General features: G+C 54.3%; 1 protein-coding gene across 2 annotated transcripts in view; it reads left to right on the top strand.

The window, feature by feature from the left end:
- The first annotated feature begins 747 nt into the window (after positions 1-747).
- The window catches only part of LOC142290860 (beta-1,4-galactosyltransferase 4-like), a 107,510-nt gene continuing 98,800 nt past the window's right edge, over positions 748-9,457 (top strand). The window contains exon 1 of one of the 2 annotated variants that reach the window (XM_075334904.1): positions 748-827. The gene's annotated coding sequence lies outside the window, so the exon portion shown is untranslated. The remainder of the gene's footprint in view (positions 828-9,457) is intronic. The other variant, XM_075334906.1, reaches the window with a different exon arrangement.

Raw genomic sequence — 9,457 nt, 5'->3', positions numbered from 1 at the left:
GTCTGTATTTATATGAGGGGGTCTGTATTTATATGGGGGGTCTGTATTTATATGGGGGGGTTTGTATTTATATGGGGGTCTGTATTTATATGGGGGGTCTGTATTTATATGGGGGTCTGTATTTATATGGGGGGTCTGTATTTATATGGGGGGGTCTGTATTTATATGAGGGGTCTGTATTTATATGGGGGGGTCTGTATTTATATGAGGGGTCTGTATTTATATGGGGGGGGTCTGTATTTATATGGGGGGTCTGTATATATATGAGGGGTCTGTATTTATATGGGGGGGGTCTGTATTTATATGGGGGGGTCTGTATTTATATGGGGGGGTCTGTATTTATATGGGGGGGTCTGGACTTTGTATTTGTTGGGGGAGGAGGTTTCTGCAGATCTGCAGTTATTTAGAGGGTCTGTCTGTATTGGGGGTCTCTCCCTGCTTCCTGCACATTATAGGGCGCAGACTTGCTGGGAGATTTGCACTTGGTGAGATTCACAAATGTAAAACAGAAAATTGTCTGTAATGGAGAAAGCAGCGCCGCCGCCGCTCAGGAGAGGAGGTGACAATGAAGGCGGCCTCTATCCGGGTCTACAGGAGACAGAGCAGTGACCAAAGCCGGTTATAGCGGGATCACACGACGGGGACAATCCCGAATTACCAGTATTCCTCTGCCCTGAACAATCATGGCGGCGGCGGCGCTTCCTCTTTCCCTCACGCTCCAGGATACAGCCGGGCGCTAGAGGCGCTCTGTCCTCCCGTCCTCCGAGACTTTATGGTGTATAACGGAACAGGAGAGATGGACACGTACTGAGCTTCCAGGGCGACAGGTGAGAACCGCAGACGCCCCCGCACTGCAGCGCGCCCCCTGCCGGCCGTGCCTGTCCCTGCAGCCGTCTGACCACTGTGTGTCCTCGGTATATAGATTCTTCTCCCTATATCTGTACAGTCTACAACCATCCCTGGACAGCGCCGAAACATGGCAGATCCGATATATGACAGAGCCGAACTATGACAGCACCAATGCGATAGCGCCAACACATGACAGCTCTGCTGTGACAGCCCCTATACGACAGCCCCTATACGACAGCCCCTATACGACAGCCCCTATACGACAGCCCCTATACGACAGCCCCGATACGACAGCTCCGATACGACAGCTCCGATACGACAGCACCGATACGACAGCACCTATACGACAGCTCCGATACGACAGCCCCTATACGACAGCCCCTATACGACAGCCCCTATACGACAGCTCCGATACGACAGCCCCTATACGACAGCCCCTATACGACAGCCCCTATACGACAGCTCCGATACGACAGCCCCTATACGACAGCCCCTATACGACAGCCCCTATACGACAGCCCCGATACGACAGCACCGATACGACAGCTCCGATACGACAGCCCCGATACGACAGCTCCGATACGACAGCCCCTATACGACAGCTCCGATACGACAGCTCCGATACGACAGCCCCTATACGAAAGCTCCGATACGACAGCCCCGATACGACAGCTCCGATACGACAGCCCCGATACGACAGCCCCGATACGACAGCCCCTATACGACAGCCCCTATACGACAGCTCCGATACGACAGCCCCTATACGACAGCCCCTATACGACAGCCCCGATACGACAGCTCCGATACGACAGCCCCGATACGACAGCTCCTATACGACAGCTCCTATACGACAGCCCCGATACGACAGCCCCGATACGACAGCTCCGATACGACAGCCCCTATACGACAGCCCCTATACGACAGCTCCGATACGACAGCTCCGATACGACAGCTCCGATACGACAGCCCCTATACGACAGCCCCGATACGACAGCCCCGATACGACAGCCCCGATACGACAGCCCCGATACGACAGCTCCGATACGACAGCCCCGATACGACAGCCCCTATACGACAGCCCCGATACGACAGCTCCGATACGACAGCCCCTATATGACAGCCCCGATACGACAGCCCCGATACGACAGCTCCGATACGACAGCCCCTATACGACAGCCCCGATACGACAGCTCCGATAGGACAGCCCCTATACGACAGCTCCGATAGGACAGCCCCTATACGACAGCCCCTATACGACAGCCCCTATACGACAGCCCCTATACGACAGCCCCTATACGACAGCCCCTATACGACAGCCCCGATACGACAGCTCCGATACGACAGCCCCGATACGACAGCCCCTATACGACAGCCCCGATACGACAGCCCCGATACGACAGCTCCGATACGACAGCCCCTATACGACAGCCCCGATACGACAGCTCCGATACAACAGCCCCGATACGACAGCCCCGATACGACAGCTCCGATACAACAGCCCCGATACGACAGCTCCGATACGACAGTTCCGATACGACAGCCCCTATACGACAGCTCCGATACGACAGCCCCTATACGACAGCCCCGATACGACAGCTCCGATACGACAGCCCCGATACGACAGTTCCGATACGACAGTCCCTATACGACAGCCCCTATACGACAGCTCCGATACGACAGCCCCGATACGACAGCCCCGATACGACAGCCCCTATACGACAGCCCCGATACGACAGCCCCTATACGACAGCCCCGATACGACAGCCCCTATACGACAGCCCCTATACGACAGCCCCGATACGACAGCTCCGATACGACAGCTCCGATACGACAGCTCCGATACGACAGCTCCGATACGACAGCTCCGATACGACAGCCCCTATACGACAGCCCCTATACGACATCCCCGATACGACAGCTCCGATACGACAGCCCCGATACGACAGCCCCGATACGACAGCCCCGATACGACAGCTCTGATACGACAGCTCCGATACGACAGCCCCGATACGACAGCTCCGATACGACAGCCCCGATACGACAGCCCCGATACGACAGCCCCGATACGACAGCCCCGATATGACAGCCCCGATACGACAGCCCCGATACGTCAACTCCGATACGACAGCCCCGATACGACAGCCCCGATACGACAGCCCCGATACGACAGCCCCGATACGACAGCCCCGATACGACAGCCCCGATACGACAGCCCCGATACGACAGCCCCGATACGACAGCCCCGATACGACAGGTCCGATGTGACAGCTCTCATACGACAGCTCCGGTACAACAGCTCCTATGTGACAGCTCCGATACGACAGCTCCGATACGACAGCGTCGATATGACAGGTCTGATGTGACAGCACCGATACGACAGCTCCTATGTGACAGCACCGATATGACAGCTCCTATGTGACAGCCCCGATACGACAGCCTCGATACGACAGCCCCGATGCGACAGCTCCAATACAACAGCTCCAATACAATAACTCCGATACGACAGGTCCGATGTGACAGCACCTATACGACAGCCCCGATACGACAGCCCCGATATGACAGCCCCGATATGACAGCCCCGATATGACAGCCCCGATATGACAGCCCCGATGCGACAGCCCCGATGCGACAGCCCCGATACGACAGGTCCGATGTGACAGCTCTCATATGAAAGCACCGATACGACAGCACCGGTACAACAGCTCCTATGTGACAGCTCCGATACGACAGCTCCGATATGACAGGTCTGATGTGACAGCACCGATATGACCGCTCTTATGTGACAGCCTCGATACGACAGCCCCAATGCGACAGCTCCAATACAACAGCTCCAATACAATAACTCCGATACGACCGGTCCGATGTGACAGCCCCGATGTGACAGCCCCGATGCGACAGCCCCGATACGACAGCTCCAATACAATAACTCCGATACGACAGCTCCAATACGACAGGTCCGATGTGACAGCTCTCATACGACAGCGCCGGTACGACAGGTCCGATGTGACAGCTCTCATACGACAGCGCCGGTACGACAGCTCCGATACGACAGCGCCGATATGACAGGTGTGATGTGACAGCACCGATACGACAGCTCCTATGTGACAGCGCCGATACGACAGCTCCTATGTGACAGCACCGATACGACAGCTCCTATGTGACAGCGCCGATATGACAGCTCCTATGTGACAGCGCCGATACGACAGCTCCTATGTGACAGCGCCGATACGACAGTTCCTATGTGACAGCGCCGATACGACAGCTCCTATGTGACAGTACCGATATGACAGCTCCTATGCGACAGCTCCGATACAACAGCGCCGATACGACAGGTCTGATGTGATACCACCAATACGACAGCTCCTATGTGACAGCTCCGATACGACAGCCCCGATACGACAGCCCCGATACGACGGCCCCGATACGACGGCCCCGATACGACGGCTCCGATACGACGGCCCCGATACGACGGCCCCGATACGACGGCTCCGATACGACGGCCCCGATACGACGGCCCCGATACGACGGCCCCGATACGACAGCTCCGATACGACAGCTCCGATACGACAGCCCCGATACGACAGCTCCGATACGACAGCCCCGATACGACAGCCCCGATACGACAGCCCCGATACGACAGCCCCGATACGACAGCCCCGATACGACAGCCCCGATACGACAGCCCCGATACGACAGCTCCGATACGACAGCTCCGATACGACAGCTCCGATACGACAGCCCCGATACGACAGCCCCGATACGACAGCCCCGATGCGACAGCTCCAATACAACAGCTCCAATACAATAACTCCGATACGACAGGTCCGATGTGACAGCCCCGATATGACAGCCCCGATGCGACAGCCCCGATGCGACAGCCCCGATGCGACAGCCCCGATGCGACAGCCCCGATACGACAGGTCCGATGTGACAGCTCTCATATGAAAGCACCGATACGACAGCACCGGTACAACAGCTCCTATGTGACAGCTCCGATACGACAGCTCCGATATGACAGGTCTGATGTGACAGCACCGATATGACCGCTCCTATGTGACAGCCTCGATACGACAGCCCCAATGCGACAGCTCCAATACAACAGCTCCAATACAATAACTCCGATACGACTGGTCCGATGTGACAGCCCCGATGTGACAGCCCCGATGTGACAGCCCCGATGCGACAGCCCCGATACGACAGCTCCAATACAATAACTCCGATACGACAGCTCCAATACGACAGGTCCGATGTGACAGCTCTCATACGACAGCTCCGATACGACAGCTCCGATACGACAGCCCCGATACGACAGCCCCGATACGACAGCTCCGATACGACAGCCCCGATACGACAGCCCCGATACGACAGCTCCGATACGACAGCTCCGATACGACAGCCCCGATACGACAGCCCCGATACGACAGCCCCGATACGACAGCCCCGATACGACAGCCCCGATACGACAGCCCCGATACGACAGCCCCGATACGACAGCTCCGATACGACAGCTCCGATACGACAGCTCCGATACGACAGCTCCTATACGACAGCCCCGATACGACAGCCCCGATACGACAGCTCCGATACGACAGCCCCGATACGACATCTCCTATGCAGAATCTATAATCCAGGATCCCTGGCTGCCGGACAGTGCACATATGGGGAGAAGCGGCTACACTTAGGTCCATCATATTTGGACAGTGACACAAGTTTTGGTGTTTTACCAGAACATATTCCCGATCTATAATCAATCTGGGCTTATTGTGCCGATTCTCCGCTGTAATCTGAGGGGAGTCACATCCTAATTCGGGTTTAGGAATCCCAGCTCTGTAACACGTCTCTGCCTCTTCTTCAAGAGGCCAAAGGTAAGTGGACAATTATCTGAAAAGCTCACTAATGGGCTGTGTGAGCGCTTCCCTCATTAATCCATCAGCAATTATTTATTTTCTGTATGAGTGCTTATATAGCGCTATCATGTTCCGTAACGCTTTAGAGATATCATCATCACTGTCCCCATTGGGGCTCACAAGCTAAGTTTCTTATCAGTTTTTGGAGTGCGGGAGGAAACCGGAGAATCCGGAGGAAACCCCTGCAAACACGGGGAGAACATACAAACTACAAACTCCTTGTAGATGTCTTCCTTGGTGGGATATGAACCAAGCACTGCAAAACAACAGTGCTGACCACTGAGCCACCGTTGTGATGCCACCACTAGGGTACTCGGGCAGGATGTAGTGCTTCTAAGTGTAGTTACACGCAAGCCCACTAGAGGTCACTAGCATCCGCATGAGGATGCAATAGAATTGTCAAGCCGAAGGTCAGTGCCGGGAAGTCACGAAGGTACAGAGGGGTATGTAGAGCCAGAGTCAAGTGAGAGCCGAGAGTCAGTGCCGAGAAGTCACGAAGGTACAGAAGGGTATGCAGAGCCAGAGTCAAGTGAGAGCCGAGGGTCAGTGCCAGGAAGTCACATAGGTACAGAGGGGTATGCGGAGCCGGAGTCAAGTGAGAGCCGAGAGTCAGTGCCGAGAAGTCACGAAGGTACAGAAGGGTATGCGGAGCCAGAGTCAAGTGAGAGCCGAGGGTCAGTGCCAGGAAGTCACATAGGTACAGAGGGGTATGTAGAGCCAGAGTCAAGTGAGAGCCGAGGGTCAGTGCCGAGAAGTCACATAGGTACAGAGGGGTATGCGGAGCCGGAGTCAAGTGAGAGCCGAGAGTCAGTGCCGAGAAGTCACGAAGGTACAGAAGGGTATGCGGAGCCAGAGTCAAGTGAGAGCCGAGGGTCAGTGCCAGGAAGTCACATAGGTACAGAGGGGTATGCGGAGCCGGAGTCAAGTGAGAGCCGAGAGTCAGTGCCGAGAAGTCACGAAGATACAGAAGGGTATGCGGAGCCAGAGTCAAGTGAGAGCCGAGGGTCAGTGCCAGGAAGTCACATAGGTACAGAGGGGTATGTAGAGCCAGAGTCAAGTGAGAGCTGAGGGTCAAAGGACCAGGAAGTATCATCAGGAGCTGGAGGGGAGCAGAGCCGAAGTCAGATAGGAAGCTGGAGTCGGAAACCGAGAGGACAAGTAACTATAGAGGAGCGAGCGGAGACGGGATAACAAGGCAGAGAGCAGGTTAGGTAGACAAGGAGGAAAGACGAGATGCAGAGGTCAGGGAAAGGAGTACTAGGTAGCGGGCAGGATCAGAACAGACTCACAGGAACGAGGAGCACACACTACAGAGCTGGAACTATCTATCACTGGCGGGGTACCGAGGAAAACAGTTCCAAGATAAGGCAGTGTGGCCCCTGAAACGAGGCACAACTGAATATCCTCCTCCCATCGTCCCTAACCTCGGAGAATGCAGACCGCAGGAAAACAGACACATACACAGGCTCCACACAAGCAGAGTCATACATGAATCATGACACCATATAGTGCTGACTACTGAGCCACCATATAGTTCTAACCACTGAGCCACTGAAGTACTGTACAGTGCTAACCAATGAGACATCGTGCTGCTTTATTAAGCAGTAAAAGGTCTGGAGCTGATTCCGGGTGCGGCATTTGAATTTGGAAGCTGTTGCTGTGAACCCACAACATGCGGTCAGAGGAGCTCTCCATAGAAGAAAAGCCGACTATCATTTAGGCTAGAAAACAAAAAGAGACATAACAAAGAATGTTAGGAATAGTTTGGTGCATTCTACAAAAAAAAAGATTCTCAGCTATATCCACCCTAGAGAGAGCACATCGTAGCCCTATCCCACCCTTGCCCCTGGTGCCTCTACCCCACTCCGTCATTGGGAAATTCCTGAACTTTAAGGGCAGGGGCCGGACCGTTCAAGAATGCCTGGATTCATGCAATCTGGATGATTTCTCTAGAAACGTCATAAGAAACTGAACCTTAAATGCGTAATGTTCTGTCTATCTTGCCTTAAGGTTATTGCTGACAACCGGTCAGACGTCTCTGAACCCTCACAGCAGATAGACAACGTATTATAGTTGAAACGTAAAAATTCTCTGCCACAGTGATTGGGACCCTTCTTTTGGGGGTCTCTTGGCCCCTCAGACTTTATCTGACCATGCGCTGACCGAGATATGCTTGGATGCGGCTGCGTCCTGCCGATTAGCCTCTTTTCTCACCGTTACAGGTGGACTTATTCCATAGTGTTTAGTATTACCTTTGTTCTGTTGCATTTGCTTGGGATGAGGGTCTCGCTGTATTTGGAAAGTGAACCCCAGGGGGTTGAGAACGTTGTTCCTATTTCTATTAATCTTAGTTAACAAGACAGGTCAGTTGCGGTCTCACCTTTTTATCCGCTTTGTACCTATACTCGTCTATCCCCATGGATTAAGCATCCATGTCTACCTAGACTGGGTTCCATGTTGCTTGCGTTCCTATCCTGGAATGTGGTACTGGTACTCGCCCTCCCTGGGTCCAGTACCGGCTCCTCGCCGATGCCACATTCCTCTGGTTTTGTTATTTCGGTCACATCAGTCACTACTCGCGCACTATCTTAGTGACTGGCTAGATCGGTGACGCGCACTGTTGACGTGACTGCTATACCCAAAACCCCAGGAGGAGCCGGCACTGGACCCAGGGAGGGCGAGTACCTGCGGAGAGAGTAATTTTATGTACTTTGCACAGTTTCCTGACCACCTTCTTGACTGTGGACAACCACTTTCAGTCTTTTCCACATTTGCTGTTGGAGTTTTGATGCCAGGAAGGTGCACCCTACACTCTACCCTTTACAACATTAAAGAGGTCGTCTACTACTTTAAAATTGATGACCAATCCTAAGGACAGGCCATCCATGTCTGATCGGCCGGGGGTCCGACACCCGACACCCTCACCGATCAGCTGTTCTCAGTGCAGCAGGTGGCCATAAATTCTCAGTTACGGAGGTGCCCCATCCCGACACCCCGCACCCCCTCCGACCAGCTCTTCCCGGTCCCAGAAGCGGCAGTAGGTGGCCTGAAATGCTCAGTTCTGGAGCTGCTCCATCTTCTGGTAGTAGCTGCGTCTGGGTACTGCACCTGTGCCTCCCATTCAAATCAATAGAAGCCAGATGTGCAGTACCTGGTCGCAGCCACCATCAGAAGATGGGGCAGCTTCACAACTGAGCATTTTTGGCTGCCGCCGCCAGCACCGAGAACAGCTGATCGGCCAGGGTGCGGGGTGTCAGAATGGGGCATGTCTAGAACTGAGCATTTCCGGCTGCCGCCGCCAGCACCGACAACACCTGATCGGCCAGGGTGTGGGGTGTCAGGATGGGGCATGTCTAGAACTGAGCATTTCCGGCTGCCGCCGCCAGCACCGAGAACTGCTTACCAGCCAGGGTGTGGGGTGTCAGGATGGGGCACCTCTGCAACTGAGTATTTTTGGACACCTGCTGCCGCCGGCACCGGCAACAGCTGTTCGGCAGGGGTAATGGACATCAGACTGCGGCTGATCAGACATTGATGACATGTCCTATGGATAGGCCATCGATGTTAAAGTATTGGACAACCCCTTTAAGATTGATAAAGAGTGTAGATATGCATTCTTGTACGGGAAGTCCCTGACTTACATAGGACTCATAGATACAAATGTAAACCCCCCCCACCCAACTAATACCCACCTAATCGCT

Source organism: Anomaloglossus baeobatrachus, chromosome 2 (assembly GCF_048569485.1).
Source record: "Anomaloglossus baeobatrachus isolate aAnoBae1 chromosome 2, aAnoBae1.hap1, whole genome shotgun sequence".
Lineage (NCBI taxonomy): Eukaryota > Metazoa > Chordata > Amphibia > Anura > Aromobatidae > Anomaloglossus > Anomaloglossus baeobatrachus.
Note: the sequence above shows the minus strand (reverse complement) of the source record. Positions and strands in the feature narration are given on the sequence as shown.